The 19,117-nt window shown below is 37.7% G+C and overlaps 1 protein-coding gene across 3 annotated transcripts in view; it reads right to left on the bottom strand.

The window, feature by feature from the left end:
• Positions 1–19,117, bottom strand: part of RFX7 (regulatory factor X7) — a 123,828-nt gene that overhangs the window by 35,694 nt on the left and 69,017 nt on the right. The gene's annotated exons all lie outside the window — the stretch shown is intronic.

The following is a 19,117-nucleotide window of genomic DNA, read 5'->3' as shown; positions in this document are numbered from 1 at the left end:
CTAAATAAAATCATAGACAAAGTTTAGCACTTTTAATCACATTTAAAGAATGAAAAGTATTAGACTGGGAGTCAAGAGAATATTTATTATTAGTTCTTAGCCTAGCCTTACAACTATAAAATAGATGAGATAATTTCTAGGATCCTTTCCTAATTCTTAAAAACCCAGAACATGTGACTAAATGATGCTATCATCTGTGGATGGAACAGAGTTTAAAAATACTGAAGTACAGCTAACAACCCTTTCTGCACTATGCAAATGTTAATTATTCTCTACTTGCAATAGTGGCTGCTACTTGGAGAACCAACTTACATTACATGATTCTCTATAGCAGTGGTTCTCAACCTTCCTAATGCCTCGACCCTTTAATACAGTTCCTCATGTTGTGGTGACCCCCAACCATAAAATTATTTTTGTTGCTACTTCATAACTGTAATTTTGCTACTGTTATGAATTGTAATGTAAATATCTGATATGCAGGATGTATTTTCATTGTTACAAATTGAACATAATTAAAGCATAGTGATTAATCACAAAAAAATATGTAATTATATATGTGTTTTCTGATGGTCTTAGGCGACCTGTGAAAGGGTCGTTCAACCCCCAAAGGGGTCGCGACCCACAGGTTGAGAACCGCTGCTCTATAGCTACTGTTCTGTAACTAGGTCATTTTGTCTATAAATGTACCCTTTAAAGTAATTTCTGCTACCTACAGGACCATATAGCTTTTTTTCCCAGCTGAGTTTGCCACAGAATAAAAGCTTTAAATGTGCTACAAATACTATTACAATAAAAATATCATAGTGAAATTTTGATAGTGTAATTAATTGTATTGCAAATGAAAATGTGGGCACATTATTCAAATTCCTGGTAGCAGAATTTATTCTTATATAATAAAACACAGCTTAAACATAGATCCACTGTTTCTTCTTAGAAAAGCTTAAAATCATATAACTTAGTCTATTCTTATTCTCATCAGAATTTATCCGCAAAATAGCTTAATTTTAGAATTTGTCCAAAAAATGATTTAATCTATCAATTATGTGTAAATAACTTCTAAATCCTCTTTTTTTTTTTCATTCCACTATCGATGGAATATTTTCCAATTAGCTTTCACTCTAATACCTAATAGATTTACCAGCAACATCCTTACAACTCTCCCCTTAAAAAAAACAAAAGGAAAACACACTGACATTTCCTTTCCCCAATTGTTACTTATACCATCTTTTCTCCAGTCTCCCAGTGTTCAGTGTTTCGGAATCTGCTTAACTTTATTCTTCTTCTTTATTCTTTCTTGGTGCATTTCACTTTAATCCTTTCTTTATCCCTCTTAATTCTTTCCCGAATATCCTCCCAGTCTCTTTATTTTCCCAGCTACCCACATTAGTCTATGTCATTAGTTGTCTATTAACAATAAAGGAGAATTCATTTGTTCCTTTATTCAGTTTAGTTTCTGCCATGTTCCACAAATGATTTATAGTGACAATAAACTTATATGGCACATCACAACATACACAAAGGATGGAAATACATAGATGAACAACACAACAATTATCCTTGCCCTTAAGGAACTTAAAATGATTCTCAAATTATTAAAATGCCTAACTAGCTGGTTTCCCTGCCACTAACCTCTCCCCACTTTAATCTGTCTTAAATATAGTTCCTAAGATACTTTCTATTGAATATTATTAACATCAACCACTTAATGCTAACAATGTCTATCATATTAAATCCAAAGTAGGTTATGTTACAAAAAACCCTTTAAATATCATTATGGGCAAAGTTTGAGAAAATGTAATACAAAACATCATTTTCTGAATAAAGAAAATGTGATATATATATTATATATACATATATATTATATTATATTATATTATATTATATTATATTATATTATATATACAGTGGAATATCATTCAGCCATAAAAAAGAACAAAATCGTTCCATGTATGAGAGCATGCATGAGCCTTGGAGGTATTATGCCAAGTGAAGTAAATCAGACAGAAATAGATAAATATTACATGCTCTCCCTTACAGGTGGAATCTAAACAACAACCACCACCACCAACCAAAGAAAACAAACAAGTTCCCCCAATCTCTACCCCCTACACAAGGAGCTAAATGGATACAGAGAACAGATTGGTGGTGGCCTGAGGTGGGGGGAGGTGAAATGGGTAAAGGGATATAAAAGGTACACATTTCCATTTATGAAATAAATAAGCTGTGGAGATATAATGCACAGTATGATGATAATTAATAATACTCCAAATAAGCAAGCAGACCTGTGCCATCACACCATTCACATAAGCATATATTTATGAAACTTTTTGAACCTCTGCCTATAAAAACAAAGCAGTACAAACGACAAGTGCTGGAGAGGATGGGGAGAAAAGCGAACACTCGTGCACTGCTGGTGGGAATGCAGACTGCTGCAGCCACTATGGAAGACAGTAAGGAGTTTCCTCAAAAGTTAAAAATGGAACTCCCATTTGACCCAGTGATCCCACTTCTAGGAATATATCCCAAGAAACCAGAAGCACCAATCAGAAAGGATATATGCACCCCTATGTTCATAGCAGCACAATTCACCATAGCTAAGATTTGGAAACAGCCTAAGTGCCCATCAGCAGATGAATGGATTAGAAAACTGAGGTACATCTACACAATGGAATACTACGCTGCTGTAAAAAAGAAGGAATTCTTACCATTTGCAACAGCATGAATGGAACTGGAGAGCATTATGCTAAGTGAAATAAGCCAATGAAAGAAAAATACCACATGATCTCACTCATTTATGGATAATAAAGACCATTATAAACTGATGAACAAAAATAGATACAGAGGCAGAGCAGCATTGAACAGACTGTCAAACTACAGCAGGAAGCCTGGGGAGGGTAAGAGATCAACCGAAGGACTTGTATGCATGCATATAAGCATAACCAATGGACACAAGACACTGGGGGGCAGGAGAGGCTGGGGGAATGTCAAGGGGGGGAAAAAAAGGAGACATATGTAATACTCTCTGTAATACTTTAAGCAATAAAACAAAATAAAAAAAAAAACACAAACAAAAAAACCAAAGCAGTGCTATAGACTTAATGTTGCCAATGACCTAGACATACTTTAATCTTTCTCATTCTAGACAGAAAAGCTTTTGTCTAACTATCTGATTCTATATTCACTTAGATATCATGTGACCCAGAGGAAAATAAAAGCACAATGCAAGATAAACAAAATCTAGTTACTTTTAGAGGTTTGAGGTGAAGTTTGGTGTTGGAATTCTACCACTCAATCTCATTCTCTTTAAAGTTTTGGCTGATGAAGAATATTCACACAAAGACCAGTAGCATGGAGCTACCTGGGATACAAACAGTGTTCATCAAATATCCCATTGTTATCGTCGTAATTAGCTAGTTAATATTCATAAAGGAAAGTTAGACATTGTAAGCATGGTCACCTGGGAAGCTTTGCCAGGAAGCTACAGCTTCACCCAGCATTGTTCCTCCAAGAGGATTAACACCCCTCCCTTCCCCCATCTGGTACTAGATTGTTGGGGAGAGAAAGGGGAGATAGGCACATGAGCAGAAGTTGGAGTGGCAAAGGAGAGGTGCTTGCCTGTCAGTCTAGCCTGGGGAACAATGGACTGGCTTAGAAGGGCATGAAATCTTGGGAAGTTAATTGGTTAGTTTGAAGAAGCTCTGGTTAAAATCCATAGAGTTCCCTCTCTCTTATTCTCTCTTGCTCATTGACCACACGTTCTCTCTCCATAGCCATGAGGCCTTAGCAGCCACATGTCACACGCAGGATGCTGGAATGGACTGGACTTTAATATGGAGCAGAAACTATGGGCAGTGGCCTTTATTCTGGCCCTGCTGAAGACAAGACTAAATTTCTTCCCTGGGGAGATGGAAAGAAATGGGACATTGGAAACTCATGGGTTATTTCCACCCGAATAAATATTACTCATCCTCCCATGTGAGCCTCAGGAAATTCTTTTCCTCAAGATGAAGCAGGAATTTTAGGGAAATATAGGCAGGCTTAGGGATTTTTTAGAATTGGGGTCCCTGGAAAAACACAGGGCTACAGACTGGGAGAAGGTACATTTCCATAACACAAGGAAGCCAGGTGCAGTTACATCTCAGTAAGACAAGGGAGCAACAACAGTTGCATTTACATAAGACAAGGAAGCAGCAACAGGTATATTTCCATAAGACAAGGGAACTGGAAGTAGCCAAGAAAGGTCTATATTTACAAAATAAAGAGAAGAAAGCCCGGAGGAAAGGAAGGACTATGAGGAAGGAGGGCCTCAGGAATCACTATAGTAACCAATTCGAAGGGGAATATTGACCAATCAGAGGGGATATCAGGACACAGGAACTGCAGCCTTTATAAACCATGGAAACAGGAAGTCTGTGGGACCCTTTCCCCCTCCCTACTTGGGAGTCCATTCTGTGGGACTCTTTCCCTCTCTCCATGTGGGAGTCTGTACTTGTTCTTCAATAAATCTCCACCTTTGCTATACCACTTTCTGTTCGTGGATTCATTCTTTGATTCCTGCGGACAAAGAATCTGGTTCCAGTCCAAAAATTCTGTATCAAAGACATGGCAAGAACTCCACTTCCACCTGTAACACCATCTGCTCACTTACATTTCTCAGCTTCCTTTACAGTTAGCTCAGGGCCCTGAACTGAGCTAAAGTGATGTATATGATTTCTTAGCTTACATAGTTAAGAATAGATGTGTCACCTCTATCCTTTCCCCCCCCTTTTGAAGCCATGTGTCTGTCAATAAAGTTCCCGAGGAACTATGTAGAGCAGGGGCCTCCAATGACTTGTGCAGTACACATAATGTGAATGAAAATAAAATTTTGTGATTAGGCCATTGATATTTCAGCATAGCCTAGACCACTAAAAATCCCTTTTATATATGCAGATAAAAATGTGGGGAGAAGAAAAGGGCTCCTCTCTGTAATTAAGAAAAGCTTTCATTCATTCATTTTTAGAATATTTAACTTATTTTGAAATTATATTAAACAAGAATATATGGTATTCATGTTTATCAAAATAGGCATGATCTAAAAAAAGCTGGGAAATACCAGTTTAGAACACAGAACAACCTTCATGCTCTCTTCCACTTAACTTTTACTTTACTACTATTAATAAAAAGACTAGTGAAAAATTAAACTCTAGTAACATTTTTACACATGATCCTACAATATTCCTATTTGTCCCTCTACTTTGGGCCATAGCAATTACTCAGGAATTTATATTCAATAGACTCACATTTACTGATTGTTTTAAAAATGTTTTTCAGTGTCTGGATATACCTCCCCCCTCAACTAGACTGAAAATCAAGGTTCGTCTAAACTCAATCACCTTTTGAGGGAAAATCCTGAAAGATAAACAGAGCCAGATGGGAATGCTTTTAATATTTTAATACTCCACTTAAAATGTAAAATGTTAAAGTATTTAAAAGGAAGTCTACAAAGTAGAAGCACATGTTTCACTATCCATGTTTAAAGGATGCAAACTTTTGCCACATTTAGTTCAGAATTCTTTGATTTTTAAACAGATTTATTCAATAATTAGAGGCCTGATGCATGAAATTCGTGCACTCAGGGGGGTAGGGTGGAGGGGGAGGGGGGGTCCCTAGCCTGGCCTGGCCTGTGCCCTCTAACAATGCCGGAGCCCCACGATCGATCTCCCTAAAGAGGTAGGCTGGAGCGGGGGTCCCGGCCCTGGCATCGCTGCACGGAGTGGCCGGGACCTGCCCCCACGGCTCCCCGCCCACCCGCACGCACCGGCTGTGCACCTGCTGCGCACCCAGTTTCCTGGTGATGGATTGTTACGACATGAGGGCACAAGGGCATCATGGCGTGATAGCGTGATGACCACATAGGCTTTTATTAGTATAGATGTTATATGGATTGAAACCAGTTTATTCATTTCTCTAGTAAGTAATTAGTTATTATAAAATCTCACTATTTCAAATATTACTGCAATGAAAATCCTTATTTGTGACTGCAATGTCCCTGTGCAAGTGTTTTCTATGATACCTAAAAGAAGTACTTGGTCATAAAGGATATACATCATCAATTTTATTGCATTTTTCCAAATTACTCCCCAAAACTGTTATGCCAATTTATATTTCCTACAGCAAGACTACAATTTCCCTACATCCTTATGAAAATTTAAGATTTAAATTTAGCTAATCTCATGGATACAATTACCCAAAGTATCTCATTGTTTTATTTCACATTTTCTGATTGATGATCAAACTGAGTATCTTTTCATATTATTTATCATTTGAGTTTAATACAACGGCTGTCAAATTTTATCATGCATCAGAAACACCTGGGGAGCTTGTTTAACGATTGTAGGACTAAAAAAATAAAAAATAAAAAAAAAAGATTGTAGGACTGTACCTCCAGAGTTCTAGAGGTTCTGATTCAGTAGGTCAAGAGTGAGGGACTGAGAACCTGGATTTCTAACAAGTTCCCAGTGATGCTGGTCATAGGATCACATCTAAATAATCACTGCTCAAGGAACTGCACATTTAAAAGTGGGATTAAAAAAATATATGAGGATATTTATTCTGTAGTTTGTATATTAATCCTCTACTAGCTATAAGTGCTGCTAATATCTTCCCCTAGGTGTAGCTTATCTTTTCATTTTGTTTTTGAGTCATGTGATAATTTCCAGGCAAATATATCAATCTTTTCATTTATAAACTGTGATTTTTTGCATCCTGTTTTGAAATCCTTCCCTATCCCAATGCCATAAAGATATCCAATGTTTGCTTTTTAAAGCTTTGTTTTTCACATTTAGGTGTTTAGGTCTTTAATTTCTCTGGAATTTAAGATATAAAGAAGGGAGGGATCTAATTAAAAGTTTTCCACAAGGCTAGTTTAATTGTCCCAGTATAATTTATTGAATAATTCACTGATTCCCTTCTAATTTTTCATGCCCCATCTAAATGATTCACTGACTCTTCTTGAACTTATGTCATAGAAACTTTTCATATAAGAATATTACCCAGTAGCTGATTAGCAGAGTAATAAAGCAGCTTTGATGAAACTTTTAAAAATCTGAGGTTAAGAGGCATGTATCCTATTGATAAATTAACAGCTAACAAAAATAAAGGACCTCTATTATATATTATAGATGAATGAGGCAGCTGCTACTTGAGCTTGATTGACCCTTTAAATCTAATCTACTCAAAGCAGTAGGACAGTGGTAAGGTAGAGTATACAGAATCAGAAGTCCTGTATCTGATCCCAGATTTGCCACTCACTAGTTTGTGACATTAAGCAAGCCATTCAAACTGATTATTAATTTTCAAATATGTAAAACAGTGGTAAGTGGTGAATTTGGGAGTATTAAAAGCAATTTCTAAAATACATGCATGACAGATATTATTATTATTACAGAAACATTCTGAATTATAGATTTGCTTAAAATCAAATTTGGCAGGAGGGTTTATAATTCAATTCTATCAACAAGTATAGAATCTTTTATTTGAAAAAGCAAGTATTTAAAGAAATTTAGGAAATATTTAGCCTGGTGACCTCTACTAACTTGGGAGCTACACCGTAAGAGCAAGGATCCTAGATTTTTACTGAGCATCAGACTTGGCTATAGTTTTGAAGACAATGTTCCACTAGCACTGACTTTCCTCGGGGTGAGAGTAAAATAATTCAAATTTCCTCCTGAGCCATTAATTAAATCCAAGTTAGAAAATATTTCTAATAATTGTGCTCCTAGAGAGAAAAGGAATCAATCTAAGCAGAATAGGTCAGAAATAAAAGCTTTTCCCAGGTTGAACTGGAAACAAAATATGTAACTTTCCACATGTTGTCTTCGGTCATGAAAAAAATACCTAAAACAATATTCTATGTTTTAAAAAGAGTTAATTTTTAGTGTTTCTGTTTGTCTGTGTAGGACATCTGTGTCTGAACTGTCAATACATACCACACGGATGGGAGAGAACCAGCAAGAATTTTTTATGTCTTATTACTAAAACTTGAAGACCTTCAAGCAGATGGTAAGGAAATATGTTCCCACTTTTCACTGGCACAGTATGAGTGGAGATCTGCTCCCGTTTTTCGAGACCATCTTGAATCAATTTCTCAAATGTTAATAAAAAAGGATTTCTCCTGTTTGACATAAATTTCTTTGCAGTGATGTATTTCCTGTTATGACACTTCCCTAAAGTGTTAAGTTTTTTTTCCTTCAAGGTCATAAAATTGGGGAAGGGCTGATGCTTATAAAGACTATAGCAATCAAAGACTTAATAGAGAAGTTTCCATGCAAACTCTTGACAGTGAAATTACATCCAAGGTGTACTGGTTTATTTCCAGAAGCAGCAGAAACTCTCCTGTTGAGATGCATACACCCCTTTCAAAGAAATGCCCAGGTTGACAATGGCTGAGTTTCGATGGAAGATGACCAATAGGTATCATAATTAGATCTTTATTCTTTACTTTTCAAACTTGTATTAAAAAAAGGTTTTTAAAAAATTTTAAATTTAAATTTGTATTTAGAATAGTCAGCTTAAAATCCAGAAGCCGAAATTCTCCAGTTTGACTGTTTTTTGTTAAGCTACCATGTCTGGAGGGAAAATGTATCCATTGATAGGATAATCACATTTGACTTTGTCTGCCCTTGATTTTGTAAACTACAAAATAAAATGTGAAAAAAATGCTAATTATCTTTCCCCTCGGGTGACACTAATTCAGGATCATAGTTACTAAAAGGCCTCTTTCTTCACCAGTGCCCAGGACTGAAGGACCAGAAGGGGAAAATCTAACGTTACCCTATAGCCTTTCTTTAACTTACAGAAACAACCCACATGCCTGATATATACATACTCTCTCAGGCCCCAGCAGTTGTGAAAGCTGTGCTTCCACACGACTGAATAAGGAAGATGGAGAAAAGGTCAAGGTATGAGGACTCTGTCTGTCAATGCTTTTTGTTTAGAATTCTTAATTTTCAATTTCCTAACTTGCTATGAGAACTATATGGTGTGTGTGTGTGAGTGTGTGTATGTGAGAGAGAGAGAGAGAGAGAGAGAGAGAGAGAGATTTTTTTTTGAGAGCTACCTACTATCCTATATAATAAAAGGCTAATATGCAAATAGACCAAACGGAGGAACAACTGGAACAACCAAACAACCAGTCACTATGACGTGCGCTGACCACCAGGGCGCATTCGTGGAACATGGTGGGCGTCAGCTGTGGTGGGATGGTGGAGCAGGTGAGTGGGGGCACCAGACCAAGGTGGGGCGCTGGTTGCTGTCATCAGAGCAAGCCTCTGGTGGTTATTGAAAATTCTTTGCTACCGCACACCGCGGTCCTGCCCAGCACTCACACCCATTGCCAGTGCTGGCCCCAATCGCTCAGTGCTGCCAGTGGGTGCAAGCTGTGGCTGCCGGCCCCAATCGCCCCTAAGGGCTTCTCCACCTCCACCTCTCCCTGCTCCTGAGGGGAGATCTGGGCCAGCAGCCGCCTCTCGCACCCGCTGCTGGCGATGGGCCCCGCTCACACCTGCAGCTGGTGCCAAAGCCGCTGTTTGCACCCGCTGCCAGTGCCAGTGCTGGTCCCAATCGCTTGGCGCCATCAGCAGGTGCGAGCAGTGGCTGTGGCCCTGATTGCCCCTGAGGACTTCTCCACCTCCCCCTGCTGTTGAGGGGTGATCGGGGCAGCAGCTGCCGCTCGCAGCCACTGATGGTGCCCACCCTGCTCACACCCACTGCTGGTGCCAGCCCCAATCGCTCCAAGCCTTCAGTGGATGCAAGCAGGGAAGGCGCTGTCAGCGCGTGGGAGCGGTGGCGGCAGGAGTGGGGCTGCCGACAGACCGGAGACTGGGGGCGGGGGAGAGGGTGGGGGAGCTGGGGCGGGGGAGAGGGTGGGGGAGCTGGGGCGGGAGGGGCCGGGCAGGGCACGGAGGATGGGCCGAGACCTGACCCTGTGCCTACCGTAGCCTCACCGCCCACAGTTCCTTTCAAGGTGCACGAATTCGTGCACTGGGCCCCTAGTAAAACTATAAGGGGAAACTGTTTTTTCTATTCTCAGTTCAAAAATTATAACTCAAATGCAAAGAGTAATTGTTACTGTACTTGTATTATTGTGAGGATTTACTGTATAAACCTACTAAATTAGATGTAAAATGAAAATGGTTTTAATTGTTCAAAATCTTCTGAAATAAGGAATGTGATCTGAGTTCATTTAAAAGACATCCGTTACTAGGGCATAGCAAGGCTGATAAGTAACCTTCAGCAAAACTCAAAATCTGTTTCTCACTTTCTTCTTACTAATTCTGCTGGGTAACCTACAGAATTCACAACCATCTGGGAAAAAAAAATAACAAAAACCCTTTTCAACTTGCCTGAACTACAACCAAGCCTAGAGGAATTCTGATTTCAAGGAGAACTAAGGGACTGCAATATAAGCACTGAAAAATTCACACTCCAAGGTAGATATGTAAGATATTTCTGAGTAAATTCTGTGTATACTGGAAAGGTTCTGCACCTAAAATTGAGAATGGATTTAATTATATGTATTTTTTTAAAAAGTTAAAGACATGGCCAAGACATTAATTGTACTTAAACAGTGGTTATTTTTATGAATGTGTTCCAAAATATGGTTTGATCCCCCCCTCTCCCCAGAGCTTACTAATAAAAAAGGAAGTTGAATCTGTGAAACTGAAATAATGAACAACAAGGTAACAAGTTTCATGGCTACATAAGTGCCCAAATGACTAAAGACCAAATAAAATGTTGAGACAAGAGCATATTGCTAAAATACTAACAGAGCAAGGTACTATGGTTTGAACAGGCAGAGAGCTCAAATACCCATAGATTTGTGTCCCTGTGAAATAGGGAAAAGACTCTGTCCATAGTTAAATTCTACAAAAAGTGACCATCCTTTTTGATCATGTAATATTTCTCTGGATTATTCTGGTAATTATCAATATTTCTGTATGCTGCCTGAGAAGACACTATGCACCAGTGGTTGGGGATAGGGATGGGGTGGTAGAGAGAAGGAGGTTGGATCATTCTAGTCAGCATGGAAAGAAGAGAGCCCAGCTACTACTATGCTTCCAAAAAATTGAATTTCTAATCAATTCTTCAAAATTATAAAGCTACAATCTCAACAAAAGTGTAGGCCACAGAGAGGAAAAGTCCGTTCTTTAATTCCTGTCTCTGCTCCCAGTAAACCTTTCCTTCTTTCTCTCTTAGTCTACTTTCCTATAAGTCTGAAATGACTTACATTAAAGAGATAGAAAAACTAGAATATTGTAAGAATGAATTTGTTGTCTACCAGAGCAAATGCTTATTTATTATGCCAATCTCTGAATATAGTATTAATGAAAATTGAGTTTCTTTCAGGTAATGGTGAGAGATTTCCATTGTATCCTTTCCTACTCCTCTTTGAGACAATAAAATGAATTTGAAAGCTAGCTGACAATGGTTACAGTATTTTTTATAATTATGAAACAGAAAAATTAGCAAGGAGAAAAAAATAAAACAAAACAAAAATATTATCTATACAGGGTGTGGCAAAGATAGGTTTACAGTTGTATGAAAAATAATAATTAATAAATAGTAATACAATAATAAACTGTTACATGTACTCACGACCGTAAACCTACTTTTGCCACACCCTGTGGTGTCCTCCCATACTAAAGATAAAAAACCTCATCTGCTTAATGTATTATAAAAGGAGTTTTAAAATACCCTCCAAATGGCATGGCCTTATACAGATTATTACTTTTTGTGACACTCAAAAAAACAAAACAAAACAAAAGCAGCTATTTAAATCTGGTTCATTTGTCAAGTCCAATCCCCTCCAAGTAAATTCTACACCTCTTTCTTTTGAAAGTCATCCATTTTTTCTCCACAAGTAACTGAAGGGAAGACATGAGATTCTGAGCTAGGTCTTTACTAACAGTAACCCCTGTGCCCCACCACAAGATAAACCCTGTCTTCTATTCAACAATAAGTCCTTTTCAAGGCATAATAAATTTTAATTAGCCATCCCAAACAAAATTTTTAATTTCAATTAAGTCTGGGTCATTAAGTTGACATTGGTCATCACTTAGCATTCATTACAGCAAGGATCTGAGGTGAGAAAGCATGCTTTCTCCCATAAGAAAGAAAGGGAGGAAGTCTTTTCAAGTTGTATACACATTATACATGGCTCAAAGACACATTATAGATCTGGGAGGGCAGAAAAGATCTGGGAGGGGTGCCTCTTGTTAAGAATTATTCCTTGAGTGAGTTACTCACATTTATTTCTGAGAGTGTGTAATCTATCTTAGAAAGTCCCATTCTAATAATACTAGTCTGGTTCTCATAAAAAATACGTTACGTGATGATAAATGCTATGAAGAAAAAGTGTTGGGCTCTGGTCAGTGTGGCTCAGTTGGTTGAGCATCCTCCCATGCACTGAAAGGTCACCAGTTTGATTCCTGGTCAGGGCACATTTGGGTTTGGGGCTGACTCCCTGGTAGGGGGTGTGCAGGAGGCAGCCAATTGACATTTCCCTCTCACTTTCACATGGATGTTTCTCTCTCTCTCCCTCTCCCTCTCCCTCTTCCTTCCTCTGTCTCTGAAATCAATAAAAACATTTAAAAAAAGAGAGAAAGAAAGAAAAAGTGTTGGAAGGGGATATAATTTAAACAAGAGTTATCAAGAAAGGTTTCATGGAAGTAAAAAGATAAAAATGTTTTGCACCGTGAAAGACTCAAAAGAGTTGCTATTCTTTCTTCTACTTTGGCTTCCTATTGACTGGCTGTTGTAACAGCCAGCAGGGCAAGAACTGACAGTAAAGAGAAGCCACCTAACAAAGAGACAAAAACAGAAGCTTTCTTCTCACTCTCTGTCCTTATGAATACTGTGATAGCTCCCCAACCCTGTAGCTCTCAGAAGAACTTTACCCCAAAACAATCGAACACAGAGGTCACAAACTCAACGGCCAGGCAGATAATGCAAATGACTAAAGTAGACTATAGGTAATAAAAATATCTATGTTGAGGAGCTAAACACATGTCAGGGACTGAGAAGATTGGATAGTATATATCATGTGTTAAAGGAATAACTTCTACTGTGGTCATGTAGACATAAGAACTCTGTGTCCTAGGTTTTCAAGAGAAACCAGACACCTAATTTTTTCTGTGAACTCTCAAATTTTGAAATTTTAATATTGAAATATGGCAACCAATTTGAAATTTTAAATCTCATCTGTGGTCTCCAGTATAGCTCCTCTGGTTTACAGGGTCAAGGAATGAGTTATTCCAGGGCCGTAAGCAGTAGGCTACTTGATTAGCTGGACCAAGCCTGCTTGATATTGTCATTCAGTCCATATCTGAGCAACCATATGTTTTAGGATCCAGGATCTCTGAAATATACTTATAAGATTCAGAGCAAGCCATATGAATAAGATGCCACAAACCGAGATGAAATGATACTAGAAAGGTTATACCCAGGGAATATTCATTATTGCAGCACTCCTGATATGAACTTCCACATAGATATCCAAGATAAAGGAATAGACTTTCTACAGACAGACTGCTTGCCCTGCTTTCCCCTTACCTGTTTCTACTAGCTTATTACTATGCTTAATAGGATTTTTCAGAGGGGGTAGTTAGTACCTCTGTTGTGATTTCCTTTTCAGCCTTTACATTTGTAATGGACAACTTGTGTGCCCAGAAAGTTGGTTCTTAAGGTTTATCTAGTAACAGGCTTGGGTGGCCTCTAAAGAAGAAAAATTTTTATAGAACATAGCTTAGGCTGTTAATTTTTGTTTGCCTCCTTAGGGAGGACAAACTATTCCAGTGGGGGTAGGAGGTAGAAAGCATAGGCCCTAAAGATTACCTAAATCAGTATTCAGGACCTACCAGATACACTGACTACAGATTCAACACAATTTCAACCTTTCGAGTTTCCTACTGTATTCCTTTGCAAGAGGACCCTATTGAGAGTTTTCCCTTGGAGGGAACCTATCTCACTACTGAATCATCTGAATGATGGCCTCTGTCACCTAGTTTCAAGTTTCTTTAGACCTCCAAAAGGAACTGGCATTCTGGCAATCTCACATCACTTTTAACTTCCCTCTCTTAATGATAATCCTAGAAAGTCCTCCTTTGGTCAACTCTCGCGAATAAACTCTATCCCAGCAGAGCTGACAAGCCAGGAAGCCCATACACTCAGCTGTGACAAGAAACTCAGTGGACAATTTCAATTTTTGCCCAGGTGAGTTTACTTGACTTTCCAGGTGCAAAATACAGCTTTCTCTGCAAAGCAATAGTTTTATTAGGCTATGCTCAGTCGCCAAAAAGGGCCAATACTGCATTTTTTAAAACCTAGAAGTAGCTGGCAATATGTAAGAGTCCTCTCTTAGAACATTGGTCACTTACGGAGCTCTAAAAATAGGCAGAATACACTTTTCCTGGGAAGTTTAAAATATGAACTTAATGGATTTAAAATACGCAGCCTCCCCTATTCCTGGATTTAAGCCTTTTATTTCTCCAGCTAATGGGGAGAAAAAGTAAACAAAGATTGTCTACTCTTACTTTTATAATCTTACAAGGATTGCTGCTGAATGGACTAGTCCAGTGGTCGGCAAACTCATTAGTCAACAGAGCCAAATACCAACAGTACAACGATTGAAATTTCTTTTGAGAGCCAAATTTTTTAAACTTAAACTATATAGGTAGGTACACTGTTATTAACTTAATTAGGGTACTCCTAAGGCTTAGGAAGAGCCACACTCAAGGGGCCAAAGAGCCGCATGTGGCTCGAGAGCCGCAGTTTGCCGACCACGGGACTAGTTCATCAAACAGGAATATTTTTCTTCTTGCTTTCAACTGATTTCCCGACAAGTAGAAACTTATTTACTGTTTGCATTAGCCATTCCTAACGGAAATCAAAATACATGGCCATTTCCCTTTGCCCTACTCCTTTTAACTATTATTACTTCTAATAACCCCAAAGCAAAACTAATCAATTTACGGGATCTGGATATCCAAACTGGTGGGAAGATTGTTTCCTGGTGGTATACAAACCTAAAACACAGTAATAGAAACAGAAAGTTCACCTGATAGCTCTGAATGGTAACATGTGAGAAATAATTTCTCTGTTCTAGAAACTTGCCCTACGGATTTTCCCCATCACTTCACAAACAGTAGGCCCTAGATCACCAGATATAAGAGGGGGAAAAGTTTGGAACACACTGAATACTTTCTAAGATTCATGATATACAGCAGCATATCAGTAATAGCTTTTGTTCCAGAGTTCATAAAACATATTTGACTTCTGAAATCTTTTTTTGCATAACATTAACATCCTATGGAATTACTCTTCCAACAACCACATTTTGGGAAACATGAACTATTATTTCCCATCCTCCTGTGGTTGACTCTCACCAAACGTTTTCTACACCAAATGTTCAGTATTATTTCTCTCACTTTTAGGCCTTGCTATGGCTATCAAGTAAGACCAATTTAACTGAACTAAGATATAAAGACAGTTAATATGAATTGAGCAGCTTTCAAACTCTGCTAGGGTCTAGTTAATCCTCTAATGTTGAACATGTCAAGTGTAAGGTTTTACCTTGACTAATACATTGGTTATGAGAAATATAATTGGATCAGCTTTATAAATGTAGAATGATATTATATATCTAAAATTGTTACAACTCAAGAAATTTAAGACATGTTGGTTATTATTAAAATTAACTAAAATCAACTGTTTTATTGCAAAAGCATCAAAACATTAACAATAAAAATTTTTTATTTACAATTATGCTACAAATATTTTCACTTGTCTTTAATGATAAGCAGGCAAAGTGCTAGACTTTAAAAATACCATAGCCCTAGCTGGTCTGGCTCAGAGGGTCCCAGGTTAGATTCTAGTCAAGGGCACATGCCTGGGTTGCCGGCTCCATCCCCAGTAGGGGACATGCAGGAGGCACTAATTTAATGATTCTCTCTCATCATTGATGTTTCTATCTCTCTCTCCCTCTCCCTTATTTTTGAAAATCAATAAAAATGTGTATTTAAAAAAACCATAGGTACAATTTTATATTTTCACTTTTAGCATATTGCATAGTACCACAGTCTTCACAACTGTAATAATTTGAATAACTAAAACTACTGAGCTATTTTTACTGAGCATACTGTAAGTTTTAAAAATGGCATTCAAACAACCTGCTTGCAAAAAACAGTCTGCATTTACAATTACTGATATTCAAATTCAGCTAAAGCCAACTTTTAATTTTTTTAATTTCAGATCAATTTTAAAGGTGGAAAATTAATTTCAGAAACATTTTCTTGATTATTAAATAAAGTAAAATTTAAAAAATTCACAGGTAAGCTCATATTTCAGACATTTAAAAAAACAACATAGTATACCATAGTTTTTAAAAGCCTGGGCTCTGGGGTCTGGATTAAAAGCCTAATCCTACCAATTAGCAAGTTTTATGACCTTGGGTAAGTTACTTAACATGTCTGAGCCTGTTTCTTCATCTGTAAAATGAAGATGATAACAGATTAACCTCATAGGCAAATTATGAGAACTAAATGGTGAAATATGTAATGTCTGGTACATGGTAATAAATACTCAATAAATGCTAATAATAATCACAACAAAGAATGCAAAGAAACTTTGTTTAGAGGATATTATGTGCATATTATACATTCTTTTTTATAATTACTATTTGTGAATAATCATTCAATTATTTACTGAGTGTCTTCCATATACCAGACACTGTGCAAAGCACTGGAGATACAAAGCCATAAAACACTGTTCTTACTTCCAAAAGATATTTGGAGAAGAAAAATGAATCTGGTGATTAGCATACTATATGGCAAAAACTTTAATAGGGGTACAGAACTTTTTAGGGGGGTGCATAAAAGCAGGGGCATGAAAGCAGGTATAGCATATAGGTTGGACTCATGCATATTGTTAACCAGCTCCTTCTGTATCTTGCTCTGATACATAGGGTAGAAAACAAAATACTCTATGTCCTAGTTTCTCTTGCAGCTAGGGGTGCCCAAGTGACATTACTCTAGAAGAGTGATTTTCAACCATTTTCATCCAATGGCACACATAAACTAATTACTAAAATTCTGCAGCACACACATACAAAAAAATATGCAGCACACACATATTTTTTTGCTGATCTGACCAAAAAAAAAAAAAGGTATACGTTTGTTTCATTCACACTGGTTGGCTATTGTTTTGGCTGTTGTCATTTTTTAAATTTGACATTCTAAGGCAGGGGTTCTCAACCTGTGGGTCGTGACCCCTTTGGGGGTCGAATGACCCTTTCACAGGGGTCACCTAAGACCATCGGAAAACACATATATAATTACATATTGTTTACAGTAGCAAAATTACAGTTATGAAGTAGCAATGAAAATAATTTTATGGTTGGGGGTCACCACAACATGAGGAACTGTATTAAAGGGTCGCGGCATTAGGAAGGTTGAGAACCACTGTTCTAAGGGGAAAGAGATCCAGTGCTGCTGACTAAATAGTCAGGTATTGCAGTTTTTAAAAATTCTTGGAGGACACCAGTTGAAAATCACTACTCTAGAGGTTATTACTCTGAATTCCTGAAGTGGGTTTTCAAAATAAAAGCAGGTATCCTGAAAATATTGACAGAGCTTCCCTAGAAGAAAGCCCTTTGCCCTTCTTCCTTCTTCCTTGGACAAAAGGAGGGGAAGTGCAGCAGCTATCAATGATGTAACAGGACAGAAGTGACATAGCAAAAAAGAAAGAGCACAGGACTCTTGGTGGCAACGCTTAGTTATTACACCACTTCCTGAATGCCTAACTTTGGACTTATTGGATGACATGAACTCTTACTTCTTTAAACAACCAATAGCTGAAGTTTTCTTTTATCTGCAGCTGAATGCATTCCTAGTAGATAAAAAAAGCTTTCTGAAAAGGTTTTTGAGCCAAATTGAAAAGAAGGAGGGGGAGGGAGTATGGAGTGTTGATACAGGTATCTGTTCTACAATATGCACCTTCTGGCTTCCTGGATGGTTTTAGCCAAGTGATTCCCTTCTCTATCTTCTACTTCCTATGTTTGAGGGATTCAATACTCTCAGTGGTTCCATATAGTGAACATTCATTTTTAAGTGGTAAGTTCTGTGATGAATATAAAATGTGACCCTTAACTAAAGTTAAACTTCTAGAAACATAAATTTATAGCAATTAAGTCCATTAGATTCACACTTATCCAATCACACATACATACAATGCCCTCAAATGAAGCTGCCCTGTATACTTACTATGTACCAGGCACTGTATTTACACTAGTTATTTCATTTAATAAGTATTCACAACAACTCAGTAGGTTAGGCACTATTACAGTGATGGCGAACCTATGACACAAACTCATTTTTTTGGTTGATTTTTCTTTGTTAAATGGCATTTAAATATATAAAATAAATATCAAAAATATAAATCTTTGTTTTACTATGGTTGCAAATATCAAAAAATTTCTGTATGTGACATGGCACCAGAGTTAGGGTTTTTCAAAATGCTGACATGCCGAGCTCAAAAGGTTCGCCATCACTGCACTATTACCTCCTTTATCTATTTATTTATTTATTTACAGAAATTTGGTTAAAACTGTCCAGAATCAACCACAGCAATAATGGCAGGGGCAAAGATTCAAACTCAGGTCTCTTTCATCCCACAGCCTTAGCTCTGAGCCATTCTGCTAAACTGCTGATCAGCTTCCCTTAGTTTCTGGGCTGTATGTTCCACTTCACTTGCTTAAATCCTCCCTGAATCTATACAATAAAGTTTTAGTTCTCCATCTGTACTTGGCATGAGAGTGGGTGATTTAGGATGGTTATCTCTTAATAGGGAAAGGAAGTGGCATTCTTAAGCTGAGAAAAAGGGAAGGATGCTAGGGGAAAAAACAGGTCTTTCTCTTTAAAGCAGTGGTTCTCAACCTTGGCTGCACATTAGAATCACCTGGGAATCTTTTTAAAATCCTGATTTCTGAGCCTCATCCTCTAGAAATTCTGTTTCTTTGTTACTAATGTTGTGGCCTCACCCCATAACAAAGAAACAGAATTTCCGGAAGATGAGGCCCAGA

The sequence above is a fragment of the Myotis yumanensis genome, unplaced genomic scaffold (assembly GCF_028538775.1).
Source record: "Myotis yumanensis isolate MYYU_CA2020_CCGP unplaced genomic scaffold, mMyoYum1.0.hap1 SCAF_1, whole genome shotgun sequence".
NCBI classification, from domain to species: Eukaryota; Metazoa; Chordata; class Mammalia; order Chiroptera; family Vespertilionidae; genus Myotis; species Myotis yumanensis.
This window is presented reverse-complemented; position numbering and strand designations above follow the sequence as displayed.